Raw genomic sequence first — 13,015 nt, forward strand, 5'->3', positions numbered from 1 at the left:
TCTGTTCTCAACACACATAATGATTTTACTTCTCTAGGGCTTTGCATTAGCTTCTCCCTCTGCCTGACCTGTCTGACTCCTCCTTTCCTTAAGCTTTCGGTGGACATGTTATCTCATTAGAGAGGTTTTATCTGAGCGCCCAATTTACAGTCTGAGTTGAAGCCTGTTACAATTTTTTGCAAAGCCCTGGTCACTCTATGATTTTTTTTAATATTTATTTGTTAATTATCTTCTTCTTCCAGCAAAATCTAAATGCCTTAGAGGTACAAATCTTTCCAACTTGGCCAATAGTAGATGCTCAATAAATAGTTATTCAATGCATGGTAAATTCTGCATTGTTGTTTTTCATTGTGTGGAAAACAGAGTGAAGGTAGTTTTTGATGACCATAATTCTTGGGAAAGCACAATATTTCTTAGTAAAAATGGTTTGAGGATTACTTGGGACATAGGGATAAAGAGAGTAGTAAGAGACAAGTTGAGAAAAAAAGGAAAGGAAAATAGTGTTATATTATACACTGCATTCTCTGACACTTCTATCCATGTCTTCATTAAAAAGATTTTAACTCATTAAAATTGATTGGATACATTTTTTTTTTCTTTTTTTGCTTACTTGAGAGTGAGCTCAGTTTTGCACCCATGTTAACAAAGAAGCAAAACAAAACTTAGGAGTATCAGAGTGCAGAATTAGAGGGACTCAGAGGAACTTAAGGCTCTGGGTATTAGAAATTACCTTCAACTGTTTCTAGTCTTACAGGGGTAGAACACTGGAATATTGAAGGTACCTTAGTTAACTCTCCTATGCCACGGACACTCCATCTAATATGTACATCTCAGAAGTAAGGACCTTACTAGCTTAATAGTTAAGAGAATTTTCTTACAGGGGTAGAACACTGGAATATTGAAGGTACCTTAGTTAACTCTCCTATGCCACGAACACTCCATCTAATATGTACATCTCAGAAGTAAGGACCTTACTAGCTTAATAGTTAAGAGAATTTTCTTTAGATCCAAATTTGGATGCACATTTTCTCTACCACTTACTGGCTCTGTGACTATCAAGTTACTTATACCCTTCTGTGCCATTGTTCTCCCATCAGGATGTTAGGGCTAATAATAGTACCTATTGTGATGATGAATTAAACAAAAACATTTAAAGCACTTAGAATAGTGCTTAGCACATAACTGTCAATCACTGTATGTGATTTTAATTGTTTTTAAATTTTTTTAAAACGTTCTTTAATGTTTATTTTGAGAGAGAGAGAGAGAGAGAGAGAGAGAGAGAGAGAGAGAAAGAGAGAGATGCAGTGTGAGTGGGGGAGGGACAAAGAGAGGGGAACACAGAATCTGAAGCAGGCTCCAGGCTCAGAACTGTCAGCACAGAGCCCAACATGGGGCTTGAACTCGTGAAGTGTGAGATCATGACCTGAGCCAAAGTTGGACATTCAACCGACTGAGCTGCCCAGGCACCCCATTTTAATTTTAATCTGCATTAACATGTATATATTTTTCTCCAACCAGAATACATGTTTCTTGAAGTTGGATGTTATGTGTTATATGTCTTTGTTCTCCATGCCTAACCCACTTCTATAATAATGAGACAAATGTTTGTTCAATTATATGTTTTAATTTTAACTTTACTGACTTTAATACATAATCACTATATCATAGTTTATAATTCGTTTTGTCAACAAACTTTCACATATATTATGAAGAAATATTCTGTGCTTTTGATAAAATTATATGCTAAAGATTTTATAGCATAAAAATTCATTTTCTGGCATTGTTAGACAATACTCTTATTTTTTCCCCAATTTTAAACATTTTAACTATTATTATTTTTAAAAAGATTAATAATACCTGTATGTGTTGTGAAATTCAGAAGATATAAAGTGTTTACAGTGACATCAAATTTCCTCCCATACTTGTTCCCCATATCTTAATTTCTTTCTTCTGACTATGCAACCATAGCTACATCTGGAAATAATCTGTGCCACACAGGACTATAAAGACAACGCAAAAACACAGGCTGGATGCTTCCCTGACTTAAACAACAACCAATTGACTTTAGAGGTACAACCATATGTCCATGCGTTACCCTGATGAGCCATTTAAAAAAATTACTGTTTATTTATTTTTGAGAGAAAGAGAGAGAGCACAAGCTGTGGAGGGACAGAGAGAGAGGGAGATGGAGAATCCAAAGAAGGCTCCGTGCTGTTAGCACAGAGACTGATTTAGACTCAAACTCACCAACCCATGAGATCATGACCTGAGCCAAAGTCAGATGCTTAACTGACTGAACCACCCAGGCACTCCATACCCTGATGAGTCTTAAAAGGAGGAATAGCTAGATAAAGACATTTGGGGTCTTACTGTGTTTGTTCTAAGTACACAAAAATTTAAAAACCAAAAACATCAATAAAAAACTACTCAACATTAATTCCAGCTGCTTTCTATGTGAGTTCTGCCATTTAAATGACAGAGAAGAATTTCTATAAGCTCTCAAGGAACTAAAAAACCTGACGCTTATTCGTCACCAATAATGATGCATTATCATTCAATTGATTCCATGCAATATAAATTATTATATATAAACTGGAAATATTATAAAGAGCTAATTAAAAATATGGGTTAATTATAATGTACTTGATCAAATTTTTCTGTGGGAACTTCTATATTGTGGTAGGGTAACTTCATCATACTCTCTGAACAGTTTTCTATATAAACTTTCATATTTCATGAATGTATTTTATTGAAAAATTGTTCATCTGAATAGAAATTTTTATTTTCCCTATTTTTCAGTAGATGTGTAAATATGTATATAATAGGAATATACATGAGTGATAAGTAGACATATGCATACTGCTGTCACAAATTTTAAAATTTTTTTAACATTTATTTATTTTTGAGAGACAGAGGGGTAGAGAATGAGCAGGGGAGGAGCAGAGAGAGAGGAAGACAGGCTCTGAGATGTCAGCACAGAGCCTGATGTGGGGCTCGAACTCCCTAACTATGAGAGCATGATCTGAGCTGAAGTCAGACACTTAACCCACTGAGCCACCCTGGCACACCTCCTGTCACAAATTCCTAAAAACACAATTTGAGGGGCACCTGGGTGGCTTAGTCAGTTAAGGCTCCTCTTTAGCTCAGGTCATGATCTCATGGTTCACGAGTTCAAGCCCCTCATCGGGCTCTGTGCTGACAGCTCAGAGCCTGGAGCCTGTTTCAGATTCTTTGTCTCCCTCACTCTCTACCCCTCTCCTGCTCACATTGTCTCTCTCTCTTTCTCAAAAATAAATAAAAAACATTTAAATTTTTTTTTAAAAAACATAATTTGAATTACTGCATCTGATGTGTTGTTTCACTTGATTTTTAATAGTTTGACTTTTGGAGTCCAATACATCTTGGATTCATATTATAACTCCACAATTTACTAGCAGTATGATTTTGGACAAGTTTTCAAATTCCTGGAGATAATAATGGTTCACTTTTATTGAATGTTTATAATTTGCCTCCCTGTTCTAAGTGCTTCACATATATTAAATCAATTTTCCCCTTTTGACAAATGAAAAATCTGAGGCATGGAGAAGTTTTAATTGTTTGAAGATATAGGGTTAGAGAATGGTGAATCTAGAATCACACTTCAGACAGTGGGGTTCTACAGCCTGAGCTCTTTTACCAACTGCATCATACTGTCTCATAGCACAGAAATTGCATACCTCTCAGAGTGAGTATAAGGCTTTCAAGTGAGATAATGCACAGAGGAAATACACATTAGATAATACTCAATAGTTTGCTTCTTTTTAAAAAAATTAACTGTGGCAAAATACACATAACATGAAATTTACCATTGTAACCATTTTTAATTATACAGTTTAGGGATATTGGGTGCATTCATGTTGTTGTGCAATCATTACCACCATCCAACTCCAATTTTTCACCTTGCAAACTAAACTCTATGCCCATTTAACAGTAACTCCCCATTACCCTCTCCCTCCAGATCCTGGCGACTCCTATTCTACTTTCTGTCTCTATGAATCTGAGTACTGTAGGTATCTCATGTAAGTGGAACCATGCAGTATTTGTTTTTTTTTGTTTTGTTTTGTTGTTTTTTTTTTTTTTTTTTATGACCGGATTACTTCTTTTAACATAATGTCTTCAAGGATCATTTACATTATAGTGTGTATCAGAATTCCTTCTTTTTAAAGGCTGAATATTTCATTTTATGTATATACTGCACTTTTTAAATCCATTCATCCATCAATAAATACTTTGGTTGCTTCTTCCTTTTGGCTATTGTGAATGATGCTGCTATGGATATGGTTCAGAAATACCTCTTTATTTAAAAAATTTTTTTTGATGTTTTTATTTATTTTTGAGACAGAGAGAGACAGAGCATGAGCAGGGGAGGGGCAGAGAGAGAGGGAGACACAGAATCCGAAGCAGGTTCCAGGCTCTGAGCTGCCAGCACAGAGCCTGACGCTGGGCTCGAAATTACGGACCGTGAGATCATGACCTGAGCCGAAGTCAGATGCTTAACCGACTGAGCCACTCAGGTGCCCCAGAAATATCTGTTTAATACTCTGGAATTGCTGAATCATATGGTGATTTTATTTTAATTTTTGAGAAGCCACCATACAATTTTCCATCATGGCTGCACAATTTTACAGTCCCACCAACAATGTACAAGCATTCCAATTCTCTATATCTAATTTTTTAGATAGTAACCATTCTAATGAGTATGAAGTGCTATCACATTGTCATTTTTATTTGCATTTCCATTAGTGATGTTGAGCATATTTTCATGTGCTTATGGGCCATTTGTATATCTTTGGAGAAGTAGATATTTGAGTCCTTTGCCTATTTTTTAATTGGTTTATTTGATTTTTGATTGTGGAGTTGTAGGAATTCTTTATATGTTATGGAGATTAACCCTTTCATATAGATGAAATATTTTCTCCCATTCTGTGGTTTACCTTTCATTCTGTTAATTGTGTCATTAAAGCACAGAAGTTTTAAACTTTGATGTAGTCCACTTTATTTCTCCTTTTGTTTCTTGTGCTGGTGATGTCATATCTAAGAAATTATCGCCAAGTTTAACGTCATGAACTTTTCCCTTTATGCTTTTTCCTAAGAGTGTTATAGTCTTAGCTCTTACATTTACATCTTTGATACATTTTGAGATAATTTTTGTATATGATTTAAGATAAATATCCAACTTTATTATTTTTTTCGTATGTGGATATCCAGTTTTTTTAAACATCATTTCTTGGGGCGCCTGGGTGGCGCAGTCGGTTAAGCGTCCGACTTCAGCCAGGTCACGATCTCGCGGTCAGTGAGTTCGAGCCCCGCGTCAGGCTCTGGGCTGATGGCTCAGAGCCTGGAGCCTGTTTCCGATTCTGTGTCTCCCTCTCTCTCTGCCCCTCCCCCGTTCATGCTCTGTCTCTCTCTGTCCCAAAAATAAATAAACGTTGAAAAAAAAAATTAAAAAAAAACCATCATTTCTTAAAAAGATTTTGCTCTCCTTATTGAATGGTCTTGGCACTCTTGTTGAAAATCATTTGATCACATATGTGAGAGTTTATCTCTGGGCTTCTATTTTGTTTCATTGGTCTATAGGTCTGTCTTTATGCCAGTATCACACTGTATTGATGATTGCAGCTCAGCAATAACTTTTGAAATCAGGAAGTGTGAGAACTGTAACTTTGTTCTTCTTTAAGGTTGTTTTGGCTATTTCAGGTCCTTTTAGAATATGTGTTAATTTTAAGATGGAGTTTTCTATTTTGGTGAGGCATGCTGCTGGGAGTTTGATATGAAGTGTGTTAAATATATAGATTATTTTGGGTAGTATTGCTGTCTAGAATTCTAAGTCTTCCAATCTATGAATGTACATATCTTTCCATTTTTTTTGCATCTTCTTTGAATTCGCTCAGCAAAATTTTATAGTATTTGGTGTACAAGTCTTTCTTCTCTTTGGTTCATTTTCATTCTCTGTTCTATGATTTTTGATGCTGTTGTGAATGCATTTTCTTAATTTACTTTATAGATGGTTCATTGTTAATATATAGAAATGCAATTAATATTTGTATGTTGATTATTATCCTTCAACTTTGCTGAATTTATTTAATAGTATACAACCTTTACTATTTTTACATGCAACCAAAGTTTATTTAATATTTTTCTAATTTTTAAATAAATGTTTCTAAAATTGTTGTTATTGCAGATAATGTTGAAATAAGTGTCATCATCAATGTGTCTCTCACTACATTGCTAGGACAAATTCCTAGAAGTGATTTGAGTACATAGTCTAAAGATTTTTTATTAGTATTGGTAACTACTGCCAAATAGCCTTTCAGTAAGGTTTGTTAAAAGATAATTTTCAGAAAAATGTAATACCATTACTTTCACACAAGTATGAAATGGACACATGTTAAACAACTTATTTTATTTATAAGAAATGAGGGGACCAGTCAAATGATATAAACATTTCAGAGGAAAAAAGAGCACAGGTTTATATGGAATAGACCACTAGTTTTTCCACAGAGGAGAGCAAGCCAATTGAAATCACTAGCAGACAGGATAGCATTTATATAGCTATATTAGTTCCCTACAACTTACAAAGAGTTGCAAAATAACATCAATAAGCATAAGACTGGAATGTGATAATCCAAAAAAATGTGCTACAGTGGATATAGTTTTCCACTGAAACAGACAAAATTTTTTTGTAAGTTTATACCAATTTACACTTCCAATAGCATTCTACATTAGGTCCTGACTCACCTTCCTCTCGTGGCGTTAAATATTATCACTTTGAAAATCTAGTAATTTAATAGAAAAAAGGTGTTATATAATTATTCATTTAGTTTACATTTATTTGATGACTTCTGTGACAGTGAATAAAGATTTTTTATGGAAAAGGAATTTAAAATAGAAATTAAACTCTAAAACTGTTATTATACAGTTCTTGTATATCACTTTCTAAAGGAAAGGCAGTAAGAGAAATAAATTTAGAACAGAATTATCCTGAACAGTAATAAATATGTGTTCATATTTAAGTGTCAGAAGATTTTAAAAGTAAAGTTAAATATTATAAATTTCAAATAACCATTTGCAACCAGACTTTTGAAAAGCAGTACAATGCCAATTTGATTATTCTCAGGATTCTCTCCTGATAATTAGAATCATTTTGCTTTCAGATTCTACTTTTTTTTCTATAAAGTATGCTCAGTGCAGAATAAGGGAAAGAATATTAAATGCTTAGTGAAAGAAAAGCTTTGTAAACCCATTTTTAGGTAATGGGTGTGGACATGACCAAGATGGCAATGTAGGTTGTTCCTGACTTCACTTTCACTCCCAAGAAGAACAACTAACAGCTAGCTATGCAAGGACAAGATACCACTGAGAGAATCCTAGAATGTGGAGAATCTAGAACTCCCTGCAGCACAGAGACTAAGAAAGACCCCATTAGAAGAGTAAGAGAAGGTGTTTGTGTTGGCTGCATGTTCCTTGCTCGAGTGAGTGCAGCACCATGTGGAGAGGTCTCCCCTGAGTCTCCAGTGCCTAGTTACAGTCTCTAGTTACAGTGGGACAGTTGTTCCTAGTGGACAACCAATCTCCCACCAAGCATTGTGTGTTGCCTCTCCCCAACATAAGACTATTGGCAAATTTCTCAACAGAAACTTTTCAGCAGGAGAGAATATGACATATTCAAAATTTTGAAGGAAAATCACTGCCAACCAAGAATTCTATCGTTGGTAAAGCTGTCCTTCAGAAACAAAGGAAGGATAAAGATTTTCTCAAAGGAACAAAAGCTAAGTTTGTTACTGCCAGACCTGCCTTCCAAGAAATGCTAAAGAAAGTCATTTGGAAGTAAAAGAACACTAATAAACATCATAAAAACATAAAAAGTTAATATAGATCTCACTGGCAATGGTGTATATATATATATATATATATATATATATATACACACATACACCATATATATATATATATGGTCATGGTTAGATTCTGCAATATGGTAACAGTGGTGATAATTTACTTATAAGTCTACTTAAAAGTATATAACTATAGACTTTATAACTATATAACTTTATATAGTTTAACTTTATAACTCTATACTTTATAACTATATAAAGTATATAACTATAACTTTTAAAAGTTATAAAAACAAACAAATGAATGCAGTAAAAGTAACTGTAACCAAAATAATGTTATTAGTGACACAGTATGAAAGCATGTAAATTGTAACAGTAATTATCTAAATTGTGAGGGAAAGATAAGTAAAAGTGTAAAGTTTATAAATTTTACTGAAGTTGTTATCAGTTTAAAATAAGGTGTTGGAAATGAAAGGTATTTTATGTAAGCCTCATGATAACCACAAAGGAAAAACCTAATTACACAAAAGCAAATAGTAACTAAACCAAACCAAACAAAAAAAAACCCACAAAACCCAAAAATCTCAGGGGTAGCTATATTACATTAGAAAAAATATACATTAAACCGAGGATGGTAAAAAGAGACAAAGAGGGGTGCCTGGGTGGCTCAGTCAGTTGGGCGTTTGACTTCAGCTAAGGTCAGAACCTGTGTGAAATTCTCTCCCCCATGCTCTCTCTGCTCCTCACCTACTCTCTCTCTCTCTCTCTCTCTCTCTCTCTCTCTCTTTTTCTCTCTCCCTTTCAAAATAAATAAAAACTTTACAAAGAAAAAAAAAAGAGGGGCATCTGGGTGGCTCAGTCAGTTAAGCATCTAACTTCGGCTCAGGTCATGATTTTGCGGTTCATGAGTTTGAGCCCTGCATTAGGCTCTGTGCTGACAGCTGAGATCCTGGAGCCTGCTTCAGATTCTCTGTCTCCCTCTCACTCTCTGTCCCTCCACACTTGCATTCTGTCTCTCTCTCTCTCTCTCTCTCTCTCTCTCTCAAAAATAAACGTTGAAAAAATGAAAAGAGACAAAGAAGGTCATTATTTTTTTTTAATGTTTATTTTTGAGACAGAGACAGTGTGAGTGGGGGAGGGGCAGAGAGAGAGGGAGACATAGAATCCGAAGCAGACTCCAGGCTCTGAGCTGTCAGCACAGAGCCTGATGTGGACTCAAACTCACAAACAGCAAGATCATGACCTGAGTGGAAGTTGATCACTTAGCCAACTGAGCCACCCAGGCGCCCCCAAAGAAGGTCATTATAAAAAGATAAAGGGTCAATTCATCAAGAAGATATAACACTTATAAATATTTATGCTCCCCACATTGGAATACCTAGATATATGAAGCAAAAACTGACGAGGTAAAAAGAGAAATAAACAGTAATACAGCAATAGTTCGGGATTTTAATACCCCACTGTCAACAATGGATAGATCATCCAGACAGAGAATCAATAAGGAAACAGCAAATGTGAACACTATAGACCAAATGGAGGCACCAGAAATACACAGAACGTTTTATCCAACAACAGCAGAATACACATTCTTCTCAAGTGTATATGAAACATTTTCTAGGATAGATCACATATTAGGCCACAAAGCGAGTCTTAGCAAACTCAAGATAATTGAAAATATACCAAGTCTCTTCTTTGACCACAATGGCGTGAATCTAGAAATTAATAACAACAGAAAAACTAGAAAATTCACAAATACATGGAAATTAAACAGTGCCTTTCTGAATAACCAATGTATCAAAGAAAAAATTAAAGGGGAAATAAAAACGTTTCTTGAGACAAATGAAAATAGAAATACAGCATACCAGACTTAAGAGATGCAGCAGACTTTTCTAAAAGGAAAGTTCACAGCAATAAACACCTATATGAAAAAGCAAACAAGATAACAATAAACAACTCTACACCTTAAGAAGTATAAAAAGAAGAACAAATTGAGCCAAAAGTTAGAAGATAGGAAATAATGAAATTAGAGCAGAAATAAATAAAATAGAGTACAGAAAAAAAACAGTAGAAAAGATTAACAAACTAAAATTTGATTCTTTGAAAGATAACATTGACAAACTCTTAGCTAGACTAACCAAAGAAAAAAGAGGAAAGACATAAATTAGCAAATTATAAATGAAATAGAGACATTACAACCAATACCACAGAAATTCAAAGGATTATAAGAGGCTACTATGAACAACTATATGCCAACACACTGCTCAACGTAAAGAAATGGAAAGACTTGTAGAAATATACAATTTACTAAGGCTGAATCAGGAAGGAGTAGAAAATCTGAATATACCAATTACTAGTAGGGAGATCCAACCAATAATTGAAAATCTCCCAACAAAGAAAAGTCCAGCACCAGTGAGCTTCATTGATGAGTTTTACCAAAATTTTAAAGAAGAATTAACACCAATCCTTCTCAAAATCTTCCAAAAATTCAAAGAGCATGGAATAGTCTTAAACTCATTTTATGAGGCCAGTATTTTCCTGATACCCAAACAAGAAAAGGACATTATTAGCAAAACAAAAACAAAAACTATAGGACGTTATACCTGATGAATATACATAGAAAAATTCTTAAGCAATACTAGCAACAAACTGAATTCAGCAGCACAATAAGAATCATACACAATGATCAAGTGCAATTTATCGCTGGCATGCAAGGATGGTTCAACATATGCAAATCAAATGAAATATCAAATTAATAGAACAAAAGGAAAGAACCATGTGATCATCTCAATAAATGCAGAAAAAGCATTTGACAAAACTCAACATTCATTAATGATAAATCTGTTAAAATGACAGGCATAGAAGGAGCATATCTCAATAAAGATCAGATATGACAAGTGCACAGGTAACATCATCATACTTAATGGTGAAAGGTTGAAAGCTTGTCTTCAAAGATCAGGAACAAGACAAGTGTACCCATTCTTGCCACTCCTATTCAATACACTACTAGAAGTCCTAGATAGAGCAATCAGCAGAAAAAGAAATAAAAGTTATCACAATTGGAAAGGAAGATGTAAAATTGTCTCCATTTGCAGATGACATAATTTTCTATATAAAAGCTTCTCAACCAAAACTCTTAGTAGACTTAATAAATTCAATAAAGTTTCTGGATACAAAATTAATATATTAAAATTAGTAGCATTTCTATACACTAACAACACACTTTCTAAAGAAAATAATTTGATTCCATATCCAATAGCATCTAAAACAACAAGATATTTAAAATAACTTTAAGGAGGTTAAAGAGCTCTGAAACAACAAGACATTGATGAAAGGAATTAAAAATCCACCAATGAAAGGTAACCCGTGTTCTAGATTTGAAGAAATGATATTGCTAAAACGTCAATACTACTGAAAGCCATCGATAGAATTAAAGCAGTCCCTATCAGGATTCCAATGGCATTACTTACAGAAGTAGGCAAAAATACTTCTACAACTTATATGGAACCACAGAAGATCCTGAATAGCCAAAGAAATCCTGAGAAAGAAGAACAAAGCAGGAGGCATCACACACCCTGATTTAAAGCTATACTATAAAGCTATAATCATCAAAACAGTATGGTTTTGGCTTAAAAACAAATAGACCAATGGACCAGAATCAAGAGCCTACAAATAAATCCAACCATATATGGTCAACTAATTTTTTGTAAGGAAGCCAAAAATAATCAAAGGAGAAAAGACAGTCTTCCAATAAATGGTGCTGGCATAATTAGATATTCACATATGGTAAAATGAAACTGGAACCATATCTTACACCACTTGCAAAAATTAACTCAAACTGGATTAAAGACTTAAATGTAACACCTGAAACCAGGAAACTCCTAGAAGAAAACAGAGGCAAAGCTACTTTACATGAATCTTGGTAATGATTTTTTCGATATGTATCTAAAGCACAAGTAACAAAGTAAATAATAAACAAGTAGGACTATATCAAAAAGATCTGTCTAGCAAAGGAAACCACTAGGAAAGTGAAAATACAACCCATGGAATGGGAAAAACATTGCAAACCTTGTATCTGATAAGGGGTTGGTATCCAAAATATATTAAGAACTTATATAGTCAATAACCAAAAAAAGCAATCTGATTAAAAAATGAGCAAAAGACCTGAATAGACATTTCTCCGAAGAAGATATATATGAAAGGCCATCATCAGGCCTATTTATCTGGGAAGTGCAAATTAAACCACAATGTGATATTACTTCAAGCCTGTTAAAATAGCCATCATCAAAACGACAAAGGATAACAAATGTTAACATGGATATAGAGAAAATTCTTGTGCACTTTTGATGGGATTATAAATTGGCATGACCACTAAGAAAAACAGTATAGTGAACCCTGAAAAAAATGAGACAAAGAACTACCATATAATCCAGCAATTACACTTCTGGAATATACCCAAAGGAAATGAACACTAACTCAAAAAGATATCTGCATGGCCATGTTTATGGTAGCATTATGTATTACAATAGCCAAGACATGGAAACAAGCTAATGTTCACTGATGAATGAATGGATAAAGAAGTTGTGGGGTTGTGTGTGTGTGTGTGTGTGTGTGTGTGTATAAACATATATACATAGTAAAATATGTATATAATGGAATATTATTCAGCCATAGAAAACATAGGAAAATCCTACCATTTGTGACAACAAGGATGGACCTTAAAGGCACTACGGTAACTTTAATAAGTCAGAGAGAGAGAGAGAGAGGGAGGGAGAGAGGGAGAGAGGGAAATACAGTAAAATCTCATTTATACATGTAATCTGAAAACAAACAGACAAACAAAATAAAAATCCCAACTCTAGAAAAAGAGATCAGTCTAGGGGTTACCAGAGATGAAGGCTAGAGGGGAAACTGGAGGAAGGTAATCCAAAGGAATAAAATTCCAGTTATAAGATAAATAAGGACTGGGGATGTGATGTATGACATGATGACTATAGCTAGCACTGCTGTATGACATGAAGGAAAGTTAAGAGAATAAATCCTATGAGTTCTCATCACAAGGAGAGTTTTTTCTTTTTCTTTATTTTTATTATATCTATATGAGAATATGGCTGTTATCTGACCCTATTGTGCTAATCATTTCA

Source organism: Prionailurus viverrinus, chromosome B4 (assembly GCF_022837055.1).
Source record: "Prionailurus viverrinus isolate Anna chromosome B4, UM_Priviv_1.0, whole genome shotgun sequence".
In the NCBI taxonomy this organism is placed as follows: Eukaryota; Metazoa; Chordata; class Mammalia; order Carnivora; family Felidae; genus Prionailurus; species Prionailurus viverrinus.